Here is a 19,132-nt window from a genome sequence, read left to right on the forward strand (position 1 = left end):
GATGGGGTATTGCTTCAACAGAGTACTTGCTACTAACTCAGGGCGTTTATTTTCCCGTATAAATTCAAGTAATGATAGGGAGATAGCAGAAAGAGTAAATCATTATTTTGCATCGGTGTTTACCAGCGGGAGACAACATGAGATTGAATGATGAGATAAACCACGGAATTCCGAACCAATGAGCACCCTTTACTCCTCTAGTATAAATTCTTGTGATCATATGAAATTTGGTATTCTTGAGTGTAAGACAGAAAGCTTCAGCAACATGTCTCTTTTTAGCAATTAATTAATAATTCCTCTATTCTAACTGTTTCAAATTAGTACGGTTTCTGTCTATTATACGTCTGATAGTAGTTGGGGACGTGGTTTTATAGGTTGGAACTTGAATGGCTTCTTCCAGCTGAAGCTGGAGTGAAGAGAACCAAACTTCAATTGTGCTAACCATCATCATCCAGATGTAACCCATTGGCCAACAATTTGCATTTTGTGCAGTTTAAGAATTTTTCTCTCTATCATACAGAAGGAGGCCATTCGGCCCATCGGATCTGCACCAACCCTCTGAAAGAGCACCCTACCTAGGTCTGTGCCCCCCCACACCCTATCCCCCATCTATCCTCTTAACCAGTCCTGGGCAATGTAAGATTTATAAACGACGATATCTTGTGTCATTGCGGATTGATGGGAGAATACAAGAGCTTTCACACATCACTTCCGTCTGGAAATTAATAGAACATAGAACATTCAGTGCAGAAGGAGGCCATTTGGCCTATCGAGTCTGCACCGACCCACTTCAGCCCTCACTTCCACCCTATCCTCGTAACCTAATAATTCTCCTAACCTTTGGACACGAAGGGCAATTTAGCATGTCCAATCCACCTAACCTGCACGTCTTTGGACTGTGGGAGGAAACCGGAGCACCCGGAGGAAACCCACGCAGACACGGGGAGAACGTGCAGACTCCGCACAGACAGTGACCCAGCGGGGAATTGAACCTGGGACCCTGGCACTGTGAAGCCACAGTGCTGTCCACTTGTGCTACCGTGCTGCCCAAATATAGCCCGCATAGCAGTGCCAGAAATATGCACAATGGAACATGAGCAGTAATGTGCTGAGAGAAAGAGTTGCTCTTCTCATAGTGCCAGTTGAAATATTTTAATTGCCTTCTTGCAGGTTCTCCGTGGTTGGTTGCCTAGCTGCCTCCGCTGTGTGTAGGAGCTCAGTGAGTCAGTCATTGCTTCATTGGACTTCAATATCCAAACTCTTCAAACTGAATTTCTTCACTGATTGGTTTGCTGCAATATTAACTGTACCCAGCAGCTGAATGTGGTCGATGAATTTGACTTTGCAAATTGCCTCTGACAGTAAAATGGCAGCAATACAAATGGTTCAGTAAGATGCAGCGTATAGGGCAAGTTGATGTTTGGAAATCAGCAGCCAGCTGGATTCTGCTGTTCCTCATTCTCCTCAACGAAACATTGTGGTTATTTCAGTCTGTGGCTCAGAGTTGTGTGACGTTGAAATATTTACATGTTACTTCTCTCAGGTGGAAGGGTTCTTTTTATTGACGTTGGCACTTCCTTGGCCACCTGGTATTGAGCACACGTGCAACCATAAGATATATCAGCAGAATTAGAACATTTGGCCCATCGGGTCTGCTCCACTATTCAATCATGGCTGATATTTTTCTCATCCCCATTCTCCTGCCTTCTCCCCATAACCCCTGATCCCCTTAATAATCAAGACCACCAGACTTGTGGTTGAACCACACACACACAAATACACGTGATCCAATGTACATCAGACATTTGATTAGTTTATTTTGATTTATCACTCCTCCGAGGCTGCACACCATTATGATCACACAATCTGGGGTCATCTTTGTCTGGGAAGAGTGTGCTGCATTGAGAATTTCAGTGAAGCAGTCTGGGAGGAGTGTCCTGCACTCAGCGTCATAGTGAGGCAGTCTGGGAAGAGTGTCCTCGCAGTCAGCAGCACAGTGAAGCAGTCTGGGAACGGTGTCCTCGCAGCGTCACAGTGAAGCAGCCTGGGAAGAGAGTCCTGCAGTCAGCGTCACAATGAAAGAGTCTGGGAACAGTGTCCTGCAGTCAGCGTCATAATGAAACAGTCTGGGAACGGTGTCCTCGCAGTCAGCGTCATAGTGAAGCAGTCTGTGAAGAGTGTCCTGCAGTTAGTATCGCAGTGAAGCAGTCTGGGAACAGTGTCCTGCAGTCAGCATCACAGTGAAGCTGTCTGGGAATGGTGTCCTTGCAGTCAGCGTCACAGTGAAGCAGTCTGGGAACGGTGTCGCCGCAGTCAGCATCACAGTGAAGCAGTCTGGGAACGGTGTCCTCGCAGCCAGCGTCACAGTGAAGCAGTCTGGGAATGGTGTCCTCGCAGTCAGCGTCACAGTGAAGCAGTCTGGGAACAGTGTCCTGCAGTCAGCATCACAGTGAAGCTGTCTGGGAATGGTGTCCTTGCAGTCAGCGTCACAGTGAAGCAGTCTCGGAACGGTGTCGCTGCAGTCAGCATCACAGTAAAGCAGTCTGGGAACGGTGTCCTCGCAGCCAGCATCACAGTGAAGCAGTCTGGGAACGGTGTCCTCACAGTCGGCGTCACAGTGAAGCAGTCTGGGAACGGTGTCCTCGCAGCCAGCATCACAGTGAAGCAGTCTGGGAACGGTGTCCTCGCAGCCAGCGTCACAGTGAAGCAGTCTGGGAACGGTGTCCTCGCAGTCCGCGTCATAGTGAAGCAGTCTGTGAAGAGTGTCCTGCAGTTAGTATCGCAGTGAAGCAGTCTGGGAACAGTGTCCTGCAGTCAGCATCACAGTGCAGCTGTCTGGGAATGGTGTCCTTGCAGTCAGCGTCACAGTGAAGCAGTCTGGGAACGGTGTCGCCGCAGTCAGCATCACACTGAAGCAGTCTGGGAACGGTGGCCTCGAAGCCAGTGTCACAGTAAGCAGTCTGGGAACGGTATCCTCGCAGTCAGCGTAACAGTGAAGCAGTCTGGGAACGGTGTCCTCACAGTCAGTGTCACAGTGAAGCAGTCTGGGAACGGTGTCCTCGCAGTCAGCGTCACAGTGAAGCAGTCTGGGAACGGTGTCCTTGCAGTCAGCTTCACAGTGAAGCAGTCTGGGAACGGTGTCCTCGCAGTCAGCGTCACAGTGAAGCAGTCTGGGAACAGTGTCCTCGCAGTCAGCGTAATAGTGAAGCAGTCTGGGAGCGGTGTCCTCACAGTCAGTGTCACAGTGAAGCAGTCTGGGAACGGTGTCCTCGCAGTCAGCGTCACATTGAAACAGTCTGGGAACGGTGTCCTCGCACTCAGTGTCACAGTGAAGCAGTCTGGGAACTTGTCCTTGCGGTCAGTGTCACAGTGAAACAATCTGGGAAGAGGTGTTCAGGCAGCGCACGTGGTTTGAGAAAAAAATCTACAGTGACGTCACCGGAAAGCAGTAAGCTGATTGGTTGGTGAGTAACTGATATTAAGAACTGTATCTAAATAGCTGAAACTTAAATAAGTGAAAAGGTTAGGGAACACAGCTGGGTGGATAAAAGAGAAGTGAATCAGAAAGCAGAACCAGGAAATCAGAAGAGCTGATTGGGTGAGTACATTTATATGTTCTATAATATGAAGGTGCAGAGAAGATGGGCTCGAGTTAATATTAGTTTATAGTACTTAATAATGTTTGATATTAAAAGGATAAATTTTATTTAAATGGTAAAACATGGCAGCAGAGCTCCAAGCCGTGGTCTGCTCTTCTTGCTCTTTGTGGGAGACCAGGAACTTTTCCGGTTCCCAGGTCCAGCATGTGTGCAGGAAGTGTCTCAAATTCCTGGAAGCCCAGTTTTTGGATGGTATGTTGCCTCCCTGGTGTTAGGACCACGGATGTCTTGGAGCAGTTACAGGACATTCTGAAGGGGGAGTGCGAACAGCCAGCGGTCGTGGTATACATCGGTACCAACGTCAAAAAAGAAATAGGGATTCCCGTCCCCTGCACCCAGAGACACACACCTCAATAGGTCAAGCATCCAGTTACTGCTCGGTCTCACACTTGGTGGTCACCTCACTGACACATGGCCACAGCAGGAGGGGTCAGTGACAACCAAGGTCTCTGTCCCTCTGAGGACTGAATGAGAAGAGGCCCCAACTAACTCTGAGTCAGATGATGAGCCTCTGGAAGTGGCCATGGAGGAATATCTAAAAGACAAAGCCTTCAAAGGATTGGCACTGGGTTTGGAGCTGGCTGACTCAGCATGGTGTGTGTGTCATGTCAAAGGATCCCTACGGCGCAGAAGGAGGCCATTTGACCCATCGAGTCTGCACACACCCTCCGAAGGAGCGTCCCACCAAGGCCACCCTATTCCCGTCATCCCACTTAACCTGCACATCCCTGGACACTAAGGGGCAATTTAGCATGGCCAATGCACCCAACCTCCACATCTTTATACCGTGGGAGGAAACCCAAGCACACAGGCAAGAAAGTGCAAACTTCACAGTCACCCGAGGTCGGAATTGAACCCGGTCCCTGGCCCTGTGAGGCAGCAGTGCTAACCACTGCCACTGTGCCACCCTGGATCCCTGCCACTGTGAGACAGCAGTGTTAAACCCGGATCCCTGCCATTGTGAGACAGCAGTGTTACCCTGGAACCCTGTCCTGTGAGACAGCAGTGTTAACCCGGGTCCCTGTCACTGTGAGACAGCAGTGTTACCCTGGATCCCTGCCACTGTGAGACAGCAGTGTTAACCTGGGTCCCTGGCGCTGTGAGGCAGCAGTGTTAACCCGGGTCCCTGGCACTGTGAGACAGCAGTGTTAACCCGGGTCCCTCGCGCTGTGAGGCAGCAGTGTTAACCCGGGTCCCTGGCACTGTGAGGCAGCAGTGTTAACCCGGGTCCCTGGCGCTGTGAGGCAGCAGTGTTAACCCGGGTCCCTGGCACTGTGAGGCAGCAGTGTTAACCCGGGTCCCTGCCACTGTGAGACAGCAGTGTTAACCCGGGTCCCTGGCACTGTGAGACAGCAGTGTTAACCCGGGTCCCTGGCGCTGTGAGGCAGCAATGTTAACCCGGGTCCCTGGCACTGTGAGGCAGCATTGTTAACCCGGGTCCCTGCCACTGTGAGACAGCAGTGTTACCCTGGATCCCTGTCACTGTGAGACAGCAGTGTTAACCCGGGTCCCTGGCGCTGTGAGGCAGCAGTGTTAACCCGGGTCCCTGGCACTGTGAGACAGCAGTGTTAACCCGGGTCCCTGGCACTGTGAGACAGCAGTGTTAACCCGGGTCCCTGGCACTGTGAGACAGCAGTGTTAACCCGGGTCCCTGGCACTGTGAGACAGCAGTGTTAACCCGGGTCACTGGCACTGTGAGGCAGCAGTGTTAACCCGGGTCACTGGCACTGTGAGACAGCAGTGTTAACCCGGGTCCCTGGCACTGTGAGGCAGCAGTGTTAACCCGGGTCCCTGGCACTGTGAGACAGCAGTGTTAACCCGGGTCACTGGCACTGTGAGGCAGCAGTGTTAACCCGGGTCACTGGCACTGTGAGGCAGCAGTGTTAACCCGGGTCCCTGGCACTGTGAGACAGCAGTGTTAACCCAGGTCACTGGCACTGTGAGGCAGCAGTGTTAACCCAGGTCACTGGCACTGTGAGGCAGCAGTGTTAACCCGGATCCCTGCCACTGTGAGACAGCAGTGTTAACCCGGGTCCCTGGCACTGTGAGGCAGCAGTGTTAACCCGGGTCACTGGCGCTGTGAGACAGCAGTGTTAATCCGGGTCCCTGGCACTGTGAGGCAGCAGTGCTAACCCAGCAACCCAGGTCCTTGGCACTGTGAGACAGCAGTGTTAACCCGGGTCCCTGACACTGTGGGGCAGCAGTGTTGACCCGGGTTACTGGCACTGTGAGAGAGCAGTATTAACCTGGATCCCTGGTTCTGTGAGTCGGCAGAGTTAACCCAGGCCCCTGGCACTGGGTCAGCAGTGTTAACCCGGGTCCCTGGCACTGTGAGGCAGCAGTGTTAACCCGGGTCCCTGGCACTGTGAGGCAGCAGTGTTAACCCGAGACCCTGGCACTGAGGCAGCAGTGTTAACCCGGATCCCTGGCGTTGTGAGGCAGCAGTGTTAACCCAGGTCCCTGGCGCTGTGAGGCAGCAGTGTTAACCCGGATCCCTGGCACTGTGAGGCAGCAGTGTTAACCCGGATCCCTGACACTGTGAGACAGCAGTGTTAACCCGGGTCACTGGCACTGTGAGGCAGCAGTGTTAACCCGGGTCACTGGCACTGTGAGGCAGCAGTGTTAACCCGGGTCCCTGGCACTGTGAGACAGCAGTGTTAACCCAGGTCACTGGCACTGTGAGGCAGCAGTGTTAACCCAGGTCACTGGCACTGTGAGGCAGCAGTGTTAACCCGGATCCCTGCCACTGTGAGACAGCAGTGTTAACCCGGGTCCCTGGCACTGTGAGACAGCAGTGTTAACCCGGGTCACTGGCGCTGTGAGACAGCAGTGTTAATCCGGGTCCCTGGCACTGTGAGGCAGCAGTGCTAACCCAGCAACCCAGGTCCTTGGCACTGTGAGACAGCAGTGTTAACCCGGGTCCCTGACACTGTGGGGCAGCAGTGTTAACCCGGGTTACTGGCACTGTGAGACAGCAGTATTAACCTGGATCCCTGGTTCTGTGAGTCGGCAGAGTTAACCCAGGCCCCTGGCACTGGGTCAGCAGTGTTAACCCGGGTCCCTGGCACTGTGAGGCAGCAGTGTTAACCCGGGTCCCTGGCACTGTGATGCAGCAGTGCTAACCACTGCCACTGTGCCACCCTGGATCCCTGCCACTGTGAGACAGCAGTGCTAACCCGGGTCCCTGGCACTGTGAGACAGCAGTGTTAAACCCGGATCCCTGCCACTGTGAGACAGCAGTGTTACCCTGGAACCCTGTCCTGTGAGACAGCAGTGTTAACCCGGGTCCCTGTCACTGTGAGACAGCAGTGTTACCCTGGATGCCTGCCACTGTGAGACAGCAGTGTTAACCTGGGTCACTGGCGCTGTGAGGCAGCAGTGTTAACCCGGGTCCCTGGCACTGTGAGACAGCAGTGTTAACTCGGGTCCCTGGCACTGTGAGGCAGCAGTGTTAACCCGGGTCCCTGGCGCTGTGAGGCAGCAGTGTTAACCCGGGTCCCTGGCACTGTGAGGCAGCAGTGTTAACCCGGGTCCCTGGCACTGTGAGACAGCAGTGTTAACCCGGGTCCCTGGCACTGTGAGACAGCAGTGTTAACCCGGGTCCCTGGCGCTGTGAGGCAGCAATGTTAACCCGGGTCCCTGGCACTGTGAGGCAGCATTGTTAACCCGGGTCCCTGCCACTGTGAGACAGCAGTGTTACCCTGGATCCCTGTCACTGTGAGACAGCAGTGTTAACCCGGGTCCCTGGCGCTGTGAGGCAGCAGTGTTAACCCGGGTCCCTGGCACTGTGAGGCAGCAGTGTTAACCCGGGTCCCTGGCGCTGTGAGGCAGCAGTGTTAACCCGGGTCCCTGGCACTGTGAGGCAGCAGTGTTAACCCGGGTCCCTGCCACTGTGAGACAGCAGTGTTAACCCGGGTCCCTGGCACTGTGAGACAGCAGTGTTAACCCGGGTCCCTGGCGCTGTGAGGCAGCAATGTTAACCCGGGTCCCTGGCACTGTGAGGCAGCATTGTTAACCCGGGTCCCTGCCACTGTGAGACAGCAGTGTTACCCTGGATCCCTGTCACTGTGAGACAGCAGTGTTAACCCGGGTCCCTGGCGCTGTGAGGCAGCAGTGTTAACCCGGGTCCCTGGCACTGTGAGACAGCAGTGTTAACCCGGGTCCCTGGCACTGTGAGACAGCAGTGTTAACCCGGGTCCCTGGCACTGTGAGACAGCAGTGTTAACCCGGGTCCCTGGCACTGTGAGACAGCAGTGTTAACCCGGGTCACTGGCACTGTGAGGCAGCGGTGTTAACCCGGGTCACTGGCACTGTGAGACAGCAGTGTTAACCCGGGTCCCTGGCACTGTGAGGCATCAGTGTTAACCCGGGTCCCTGGCACTGTGAGACAGCAGTGTTAATCCGGGTCACTGGCACTGTGAGGCAGCAGTGTTAACCCGGGTCACTGGCACTGTGAGGCAGCAGTGTTAACCCGGGTCCCTGGCACTGTGAGACAGCAGTGTTAACCCAGGTCACTGGCACTGTGAGGCAGCAGTGTTAACCCAGGTCACTGGCACTGTGAGGCAGCAGTGTTAACCCGGATCCCTGCCACTGTGAGACAGCAGTGTTAACCCGGGTCCCTGGCACTGTGAGACAGCAGTGTTAACCCGGGTCCCTGGCACTGTGAGGCAGCAGTGTTAACCCGGGTCACTGGCGCTGTGAGACAGCAGTGTTAATCCGGGTCCCTGGCACTGTGAGGCAGCAGTGCTAACCCAGCAACCCAGGTCCTTGGCACTGTGAGACAGCAGTGTTAACCCGGGTCCCTGACACTGTGGGGCAGCAGTGTTAACCCGGGTTACTGGCACTGTCAGACAGCAGTATTAACCTGGATCCCTGGTTCTGTGAGTCGGCAGAGTTAACCCAGGCCCCTGGCACTGGGTCAGCAGTGTTAACCCGGGTCCCTGGCACTGTGAGGCAGCAGTGTTAACCCGGGTCCCTGGCACTGTGAGGCAGCAGTGTTAACCCGGGCCCCTGGCACTGTGAGGCAGCAGTGTTAACCCGAGACCCTGGCACTGAGGCAGCAGTGTTAACCCGGATCCCTGGCGTTGTGAGGCAGCAGTGTTAACCCGGATCCCTGGCGTTGTGAGGCAGCAGTGTTAACCCGGATCCCTGACACTGTGAGGCAGCAGTGTTAACCCGGATCCCTGGCGCAGAAGGAAGCCATTTGACCCATCAAGTCTACACAGACCCTCCGAAGGAACGTCCCACCTCCCCCACCCTATTCCCGAGACAGCAGTGTTAACTCGGGTCCCTGGCACTGTGAGACCCTGCATCTGTAATGATTTGATTACCTGCAAATGCCTGCATTCCAAGCATTGTCCAGCATCTCTGACTTTGTCTATATAAATGTTTCTGGAACATACCTCGCCATTCACCTGAGGAAGGAGCCGCGCTCGGAAAGCTCGTGTTTGAATCAAACCTGTTGGACTTTAACCTGGTGTTGTAGATTTCTTACTGTGAGACAGCAGTGCTAACCCGGGTCCCTGGCACTGTGAGACAGCAGTGTTAACCACTGTGCCACCATACCAGCCACTTTAGGTTGACCTGAAGTGCTTTACGCTTAATGAAGGACATTTTGAAGTGTAAAAGAAGCTGTTACACTATTCAAATAAGAGGAGGGAATCTCTGCACAGTGTTCTGCTCAACATTTATGGCTCAGCCAAGGTCACTACAACAGTTTATCCAGTCATTATCTGATTGCTGTTTGTGGAACCCCACTGTGCAAATTGGCTGCTGTGTTTACATCACTGCAACAGAGACTACAATTCACATATACCTCATTGCTTTGTTACAGCAAGGTGAGGAGGGGGGAGCTGACTCTTGTCTTTGTCCCACACCTGAGTTATTTACTCTGGAGTGAATTTTTTAAAAGTCTTACAACACCAGGTTAAAGTCCAACAGGATTGTTTCAAACACTAGCTTTCGGAGCACTGCTCCTTCCTCAGGTGAAGCGCTCTGAAAGCTAGTATTTGAAACAATCCTGTTGGACTTTAACCTGGTGTTGTCAGACTTCTTACTGCGCTCACCCCAGTCCAAAGCCGGCATCTCCACATCAATTTTTAAAAAGATATGGGGCTGGATTCTCCGTTTCAGCGGCTAAGTGCCGGTTCTCTTTACGACCAACAATTGGCGCCGATCCCTCACCGATTCCGGGACTGGTGAGGAGCTAGCAGCGGCACTGGGTGATATTCCCGCCTCCTGCACTGAAAATGGCCGTAGATTGGCTGGGTCCCGGGCCGTGCATGCGCACAGCGACAACCTGCAGCTGTCGTGCCGTACAACATGGCGCCGGCTGTGCACGACCTGACATGCGATGCGCGACCACACAGCCCACGTCTGGCCACCGCATCGGGGGTGAAATTGTGGGACGGCTGGCCGATGACGTGCCAATGGCGTTGCAACGGCGAGCGACGCTATGACGCCATTTCTGAGGGGGCAGAGCATGGCTGACCAGCGTCAAACCGGCGCCGGCCCCGATTTGGGCATCGGAGCCCATTCTCCGCCAGATCGCTGAACACGATTTTGCCGTTGGCCAACGGTGAATCCCGCCCAGGATATTTGCAATCCAGTGGGTGAGATTTTCCGTGCAATGCGGCCTGCCACTGGCTGCCGGAGGGATCTTCTGTTCCCGCCATTGTAACTGGATTTACCATTGAATTCCCCTCGCCGCTGTGAAACCTGCGGCAGGCGGTGCACTGTTGGCGCGACCAGGAGATCCTGCGTTGTAAACGGCCCAAAGGTTCCGGCCAATATGTATTTAACTGTGCATAGCTCGGTGTGAGAATAAAACCTGCCACATTTCTTGTTAACAAGTAAGGAGCTAGTTTTCTTACTAAAACTCACTCAGGTGAAGATTTTGTTTTGAAAGTATTTTATACCAAATTTTCAACATTTTTACAATTTACAACAGTAACAAAACGCACCCAACACATCCCTCCTCTTCCCTCCCTTCCCCGTCCCTCAACAGTCAACGGCAACCAACTCTCCAAAATGCAAGATAAACAAACTCCAACTATTATAGAACCCATCACTCGCTCCCTTTCGAGCAAGTTTCACTTTCTCCAGTGCTAAATATTCCAGCAGGTCCCCACGCCAAGCGAGGAGCAGGGTAGAGAAGCTGACCTCCTCCCAACAAGACCTGCCTGCGAGCAATCAGTGAGGCGAAGGCTAAAACGCTTTCCCCTACACCCGTCTGCAAATGCCAATGGGGGGGACATGGGGCACCCCCAGCTCTTTCCCCAGTGCAATGCAAAATACCCTGAGTTCATAATCATAGGTGTACACCGTCCTCCATCCGCTTTTCATGCAGCAACTGCACTCATCCCCAAACATCCATCAGCCCAATCCCAAATATCTTTAACACTGCCATCAAATAAATGCACTGTACCCGATCAAACGCCTTCTCCGCATCCGATGCCACCACCATCTCCAACTCCCTTCCCTCTGCCAGAGAAAGCTCCATCTTCAGTAGCCCCTCATGTTGAACAATAACAGTCTGCCCTTAAATAACCCCGTCTGATCCTCCCCAATCACCCTCAGAAGGCACGCCTCCAGCCTTAACGGCAGCCCCTTTGCTAATATCTTGCCATCCTCACTGTCCGCAGTACACGTGACAATAAACAAATCTAATCCAATCCAATTAAGCAGCAATGGAAGCCTGTCCCATCGTTTTCGGCAAGTCCCCCATGACCTTCACGTTGCCGAACATTTCCACGAACAACGGCGCCAGCTTGTCCTGGGTGTTCTAGAGCATGAATGACAAAAGGCAAGTATACAGGTACTACAAGCAATTAGGAAAGCTAATACAATTTTTTGTTTATCGCGAGGGGAATTGATTACAAAAGCAGGTAGATTATGCGTCAGTTGTACAGGCCATTAGTGAGATTGCCCCAGGAATATTGTGCACAGTATTGGTCTCCTTGTTCCACGCCGTTGGGAAGTTGGCCCTTCAGGCCCGAGCATCGGGAGAGGGGTGTCAGGTGATGTCCTGAGGCCGTCCCAATGACTTGCAGCGTACTCACCGATGACTCCGGAGTGGAGTGGGCGCAGCATCCAAAAACAGGCATCGCCCCCGATTTCAGCATCAAAAGGGATTCTCCGCCCAATCGCCGAATGCGATTTCGGCATCAGCAATTGGAGAATCCTGCCCACAGCCTTTCTGGGGAAAAGTGAAGAGGAGAAAAGTGAAGAGGTGAAAGGTGGAGAGGAGAAAGGAGGAGAGGAGCAAAGCGAAGAAGAGAAAAGTCGGGCAACACGGTAGCATGGTGGTTAGCATAAATGCTTCACAGCTCCAGGGTCCCAGGTTCGATTCCCGGCTGGGTCACTGTCTGTGCGGAGTCTGCACGTCCTCCCCGTGTGTGCGTGGGTTTCCTCCGGGTGCTCCGGTTTCCTCCCACAGTCCAAAGATGTGCGGGTTAGGTGGATTGGCCATGCTAAATTGCCTGTAGTGTCCTAAAAAGTAAGGTTAAGGGGGGGGGTTGTTGGGTTACGGGTATAGGGTGGATACGTGGGTTTGAGTAGGGTGATCATGGCTCGGCACAACATTGAGGGCCGAAGGGCCTGTTCTGTGCTGTACTGTTCTATGAAGAGGAGAAAAGTGAAGAGGAGAATAGCGAAGAGGAGAATAGCGAAGAGGAGAATAGCGAAGAGGAGAATAGCGAAGAGGAGAATAGCGAAGAGGAGAAAGGCGAAGAGGAAAAAGGCGAAGAGGAGATAGGTGAAGAGAAAGGTGGAGAGGAGAAAGGCAAAGATAAAAAGGTGGAGAGGAGAAAGGCGGAGAGGAGAAAGACAAAGAGGAGAAAAGTGAAGAGGAGCAAGGTGGAGAGGAGAAAGGCAAAGAGGAGAGTGGTCCTCTCTAAACTGCCAGGAGTCAAACTGAAAACTATGTGACTCTGGAAACATTCAAGTGGGATCAGCTCCACTCACTACCCGTTACCGGGCAGATCACAGCCTTTTGGGCCAATTCGTTAGCCATCAGCCAAATCAATCAAACCGAGTTCCAGCAAATCTGTTACTGGTGCCAGTCAGTCTACAACTCCAGAGCAAACCAGCACAGATTTCTGCTTGAATTAAAGGCACAGGCCACTGCTTCCTTCTGCTTGAATTAAAGGCACAGGCACTCCCTTCGACTTGAATTAAAGACGCAGGCTGTTTTAAAGACACCTGTCCCTAAATCATCCATAGATCAAAATTGCAACAGCAAAAATACAAAAGGGGAAATAAAGGATCTAACAGGAAGGACCCTTACTATTGCCTCTCGCATCTCGGCCTAATCTCTGCCTGATGTTCTGCTTTCTCTCGCTGCATTGCCAGCATGTTTGCAGCTGCACTTCCAGAGGCTTGTCACCTGACCCTGAGTCAGCGGGTAGCTTTCCTACAGCAGGACTCCGACAGCTGGAGAGATGTGTCAGTGAGGTGTTCTCCAGGATGTGACCCTGAGCCTAATTGATGACGCACCGGGGTCACATCCTGGAGATGTGAGATTACAGGTAGAGCTAGTTAATGAACAGGCTGAATACATATTTGCACGCCACTCATTGTGAATGATCAACTCAAGGAGGGCTCTTCCATACTGGCTGGTTTTGCCTTCACCCTAGACCAGTAATTATTGCCCATTTCTAATAACCTTTCAGAAGGTAATGACGAGTACCCTCACCATGCTGTTAGGGAGGGAATTCCGGTCTGCAATGGTAAGAATGTCACTTAAATACATTAACATACACTTAGCAGCCCCCCTCCCTTCTGTGTATCACTCACCCGCCCCCCCTCAGGTAGTGAATTCCTCTCCTCCATTGGCATGGAGTCACTCGGTGGGGTTCACAACGGGAGTTGTTCAATTTGGAACTGGTGAACAGACAGCTCTGGGGTACATAGATAAACACAGCCCCTGGGTGGGGTTAGGGCCATGTCCGGCCAGCACCCTGGCAATGTCTGGGCTGTGCCAAGGAGCTACTGTGGGTGTGGGGGATTTCTGTTTGCGGGGTTCGAGGTGTGTGGGTGTGTTCCCTGGCCGGGGGAGGTGGGATGGGTGGTGGGGGGGGTTGTTCCATGGGGTGCTTGTGTTTTTATTTTGCGTCAGAAAAGGTCGTCCTGATCTTTCTAAAACCTGAGTTGCTGGTGGGACGGGGTCAGTCTGATCCCGTTCCGCCAGGATGACGCCGTGGGAACCTTACTTTTTGTTTTGGAGTTTAAAAGTAAGGCGGGAAGAGCTCCACTTTCTGAGCCAACACTAAAAAAAAATGAGACAATTCCACCCTTCGTCTCTGGAGCGGAAAAGCAGCCCCAGGTATCTGTTCCAAAGTTTCTCCCAAACATTGTCAAATTGACTCTAAACCCTTTATCCGTCATTTTATTCAGCATCGTTTGCTTTTAGCCGAACAAGCTTATGTCAGTAAAAAAAATGTAGCCACTAAAAGCTTGAACCTAGTCACATGAAGAATCCACTTCAGAAAAAAATGAAATTGTTGGCAGTGTTTCAAACGCTTGCTCACTCTGCTTTAATTTCATAATTGTTTATTTGTCCGTATAAATCCTGTTCTTCATTTCTTTCTTTGACTTTTGTGTAATCCCTTTTTCAATGTCCTTCATCAGCAGAATTGAAGGATGCTTTCTTCCATCTATTGTTGAGAGAGTGCCCTCTACCAGGACTGCTGACTGGATTCGCTTGCTAAGACCCTGCGCCATTCGTTGGAGATCACCAAGGTATGACATTTGGCGTCTCTTCGCAACAGTTGCAGTTTGCATGGTTCTTGACAAAAGCTGCCTCCTTTTGCCAAGTTCTGGACCAGCCAAGGCTAGCTTTAGAATCAGGGTTTGAGTTGTGATTTGCGATCATGAAGGTCTTAAGGTTAATGTGCAGGTTCAGTCAGCAGTTAGGAAGGCAAATGCAATGTTATCATTCATGTCGAGAGGGCTAGAATACAAAACCAGGGATGTACTTTTGAGGCTGTATAAGGCAATGGTCTGACTCCATTTGGAGTATTGTCAGCAGTTTTGGGCCCCGTATCTAAGGAATGATGTGCTGGTCTTGGAAAAGGTCCAGAGGAGATTCACAAGAATGATCCCTGGAATGAAGAGCTTGTCGTCTGAGGAACGGTTGAGAACTCTGGGTCTGTACTCGTTGGAGTTTAGAAGGATGAGGGGGGATCTTATTGAAACTTACAGGATACTGCGAGGCCTGGATAGAGTGGACGTGGGGGGGATGTTTTCACTTGTAGGAAAAACTAGAAGCAGAGGGACAATCCTTTAAAACAGAGATGAGGAGGAATTTCTTCAGCCAGAGGGTGGTGAATCTGTGGAACTCTTGGCCACAGAAGGCTGTGGAGGTCACTAAGTGTCTTTAAAACAGAGATAGATGGGTTCTTGATTAATAAGGGGATTAGGGGTTATGGGCAGAAGGCAGGAGAATGGGGATGAGAAAAATATCAGCCATGATTGAATGGCGGAGCAGACTCGATGGGCTGAGTGGCCTAATTCTGCTCCTATGTCTTATGGTCCATCAAAAATGTAAGACTCAAATTAACCATTTCCTTCAGACATTGAGATGCAGAAGCAAATGGCAAAAGTGAAATGTTTACACTTTGCATTTGGAAATTTCCATTCAGTGCGTTGTGAAAGTGGCTTCTTTCTCAATTTCAATTCATGGCCGGTCCAGCTATGCTTATGTTAAAAGCTGGGATTCCCTATTATTTTTTCTTTCTATTGTCTTTTGTGTCATTTCCTCAACTCTCCTTCATGGTAGTCATGAAACATTTCCAATTTAGCAATCTAATCCTACACTGTATAGCTTTGATATCTTGGATTTTAACCAAATATGCAGCCTTTCGTACCTTTCCATTCTGCCGCCAATAACCCTTCCCTGGAGGGCTGATGGGTTCTTTTCTTCTGGTGTTCTGAACTCCCCATAATATGAATTTTACATTCTGTTTGAGAGAGAAAATAGTTTCTCTGAGACGATGGGCGTAATTTAGAGGGTCTGTCAGGTGAGAGCGCAAACCCCGTCATGGCTGCTAAATATCCGGATTTGTGCCGGCCTGATCTCAGTTTGCAATCGTCCCTGTCCTTCTCCGATGACACAATCAGGTTCATTTCCAGAAAGGGTACATACTTTTAGATAAATTATCATATTAAAGGGCTTCAATCCGTAGCGTGCGCCCAGAACACCTGATCCCTCCCTGCCCATGAAAGTGGGGAAACTACTGGACAGTTGGTTAACATTTGTTGCAGGGGAAATGTTAGCAACCATTATAAAGGAAGCTATGACAGGACTTCAGGGTGGCGGCCATGGAGTGGACAGCGCAGCTCCGGCTGGAAGGTTTTGGGTTTGGAACTTTTTACCTGTTAGTTGGGGTAGTTTCGGCAGAAAAGTGGAGCGGAAGGATGGGAGGTTGAGCGTGGCCATGGGCAGAGAGGGGGTCGTCTTGGATGGGTCCGGTTCATGGCAGGATTAAGTGAGACAGAACTGGTGGGGACAATGGCGGATGGTAGAGGGGAATGGAGGCATAAGCCTCCCAGCAAGAGTCGTGACTTGGAACGTAAGGGGACTGAATGGACCGGTCAAGTGATCCCGGGTTTTTGAGTACCTGAGGGGTTTGAGAGCAATTTTTCTACTGGAGACCCATCTCCGGGGAAGGAACTTGTTAGGCTGAGGAAGGGATGGGTGGGGCAAGTATTCCATTCAGAATTGATTCAAAGTCGAGGGAGGAGGCCATTTTGTTGAATAAGACGACGGGGTTTGTGGGGGCCTGGGAAGTGCGGGACCTGTGGGGAAGATATGTGATAGTGAGTGGGGTTCTGGACGGGACGGCGGTGGTGTTAGTTAATATGTATGCACCTAACTGGGATGGCGCGGGGTTTGTAAAGGTTACTGAGAGCGATCCCAGACCTGAATATGCACCAACAGATTATGAGCAGCACTTTTAACTGGGTAATGGAGTCAAAGGTGGACAGGGCGAGCCCCAAGTTGATGCAGGTTCGAGGGTGTTAATGGAGCTGGCAGGGTTTATGGATTGAATGGGGATGGTGGATCTGTGGAGGTTCAGGAACGCAGGAAGGAGGGAGTACTCCTTCTCACACGTGTATAAGCTGTATGCTACAATCGATTTATTTGCGGTAAGTCGGGGGGTGCTGATGGGGGTGGTGGGGGCGGAGTATTTGGGAATTGTGATTTCGGACCATGCTCTGGACATTAGCTGGAGGTTAGGGTTAGTTCGGGCTGGTGCAGAGGCCGGGATGGAGGCTGGATTAGGGTCCTTTGGCGGATAAGGTTTTTTGTGAAAAGGTGAGACTGGCGTTGGGGATTATCAGAATGGGGAGGTCTTGGCGGCCATGTTCTGGGAAGCGTTGAGGGTGGTGGGAGGAGCACACAGACGGCTGCTGGACGGGATAGTAGGGGTGGACAGGAGATACTCGGGGGGGGGGGGGCAGGAAGGAGAGTTTCACGGACTGGAAGATGTCGCAGGGGCAGTATGACAGGTTGACGACAGGCAAAGTGGTGGGGCAGATGCGGAGGGCGATGAGGGTGCAGCATGAGTCCGCAGAGAAGGCGAGCCGAGTGTTGGCCCACCGATTGCGGCGGCTGGTGGCGTTTAGTGAAATTTTAAGGGTGTGGGCGGAGAATGGGGAGATGGTGCCGGAGGGGGAGAATGGGGAGGTGGTGCCGGAGGGGGAGAATGGGGAGGTGGTGTCGGAGGGGGAGAATGGGGAGGTGGTGTCAGAGGGGGAGAATGGGTAAGTGGTTTCGGAAGGGGAGAATGGGGAGGTGGTGCCGGAGGGGGAGAATGGGGAGGTGGTGTCGGAGGGGGAGAATGGGGAGGTGGTGTCAGAGGGGGAGAATGGGTAAGTGGTTTCGGAAGGGGAGAATGGGGAGGTGGTGTCGGAGGGGGAGAATGGGGAGGTGGTGTTGGAGGGGGAGAATGGGGAGGTGGTGCCGGAGGGGGAGAATGGGGAGGTGGTGTCGGAGGTGGGGAATGGGGAGGTGGTGTCGGAGGGGGAGAATGGGGAGGTGGTGTCGGAGAGAGAGAATGGGGAGATGGTGTCGGAGGTGGGGAGAATGGGGAGGTGGTGTCGGAGGGGGAGAATGGGGAGGTGGTGTCGGAGGGGGAGAATGGGGAGGTAGTGCCGGAGGGGGAGAATGGGGAGGTGGTATCGGAGGGGGAGAATGGGGAGGTGGTGTTGGAGGGGAAAATGGGGAGGTGGTGTCGGAGCGGGAGAATGGTATGTTGGAGTCAAAGATAAGTGGGAAAGTAACTTGTGAAGTGAGTGGGCAAAGCTCTGGCAAATGGAGTATAATGTGGGCAAATGTGCAATTGCTCATTATGGCAGGAGGAATTAAGAAGTAGCACATTAGCAAAATGGTGAGCGATTGACGAGCTCTGAGGTGCAGAGGGATTTGGATGTCCCAGTGCATGAATCGCAAAAGATACGGTACAGCAAGTAATTGAGAAAGCTAGTCAAAAGTTATCAGTCATTGTGAAGGGAATTGAATACGAGGTTATGCGTCAGTTGCACAGGGCACTAGTGAGACCACGTTTGGAGTATTGTGTACAGTGTTGGTCTCCTTATTTAAGGAAGGGTGTAAATGCATTGGAAGAAGTTAAGAGAAGGTTTACTAGACTGTGACCTGGAATGGGTGGGTTGTCTTGTAAGGACAGGTTGGACAGGATGGGCTCGTATCTGCTGGAGTTTCGAAGAGTACAAGGCGACTTGAGTGAAACATATAAGATCCTGAGGAGTGTTGACAGGGTGGATGTGGAGAGGGCCGGTTCCTGGCCTAAAGACAGTAAAATCCCGAACTGCACATGTGCAGTCTCTTCCTGGCTGACGCTCGCTTAGGAGACCCAAGTCCTCGACCTCCGACTTCACATTAAGGTATGTATTTCCGTTTCATCACACAGCCCACCTCCCAGCACCTGAGACCCTTAGCAGAATGATGCCCTCTGCGTGTCTTGGTTTCAGTGTGTGCCTGACTGCAGGATGCTTCCTGAGCTGGTAGTCAGTGGTACCTTCTTTTGCTGTCCGATGACCCTTGCCCCATCATTTTTATTGCAGCATCCCAAAGTGTCGGCATTGAGATTGTGACCCTCGATGATCTCAGCCGTTTGTAAATGTTTCTGGAGCAGTTGAGATGCCTCAGTTTCAGAGAGAGGTCTTTGATTGTCTGCATCTGTGTTTTCGTGCCAGAATCTATTCAGTTAAGTGATTGCCTTTCATTACACAAAATATATTGCAACTATCTGCCTGATTGGATTTGGTTTTTGAAAATGTAGTTGATACCATTATGGATACACAGCTCAATATCTTGTATTAATTGTGCGCCATGTTAGGTTTGGCAGCAGAAGCAAGAATCTGTTCCTGTTATGACATTTGACAAAACAAATGAATAATTGAGCCTTGCAAATCAGAAGATCCGGTGCATGATTTTCAGTCTGCACTGG

General features: G+C 51.8%; 1 protein-coding gene across 1 annotated transcript in view; it reads left to right on the forward strand.

The window, feature by feature from the left end:
- Nucleotides 1-19,132, forward strand: part of LOC119957195 (cAMP-specific 3',5'-cyclic phosphodiesterase 4B-like) — a 597,446-nt gene that overhangs the window by 75,486 nt on the left and 502,828 nt on the right. The window contains exon 2 of the mRNA XM_038785008.1: nucleotides 14,289-14,399. The gene's annotated coding sequence lies outside the window, so the exon portion shown is untranslated. The remainder of the gene's footprint in view (nucleotides 1-14,288; nucleotides 14,400-19,132) is intronic.

The sequence above is a fragment of the Scyliorhinus canicula genome, chromosome 25 (assembly GCF_902713615.1).
Source record: "Scyliorhinus canicula chromosome 25, sScyCan1.1, whole genome shotgun sequence".
Taxonomy (NCBI): Eukaryota; Metazoa; Chordata; class Chondrichthyes; order Carcharhiniformes; family Scyliorhinidae; genus Scyliorhinus; species Scyliorhinus canicula.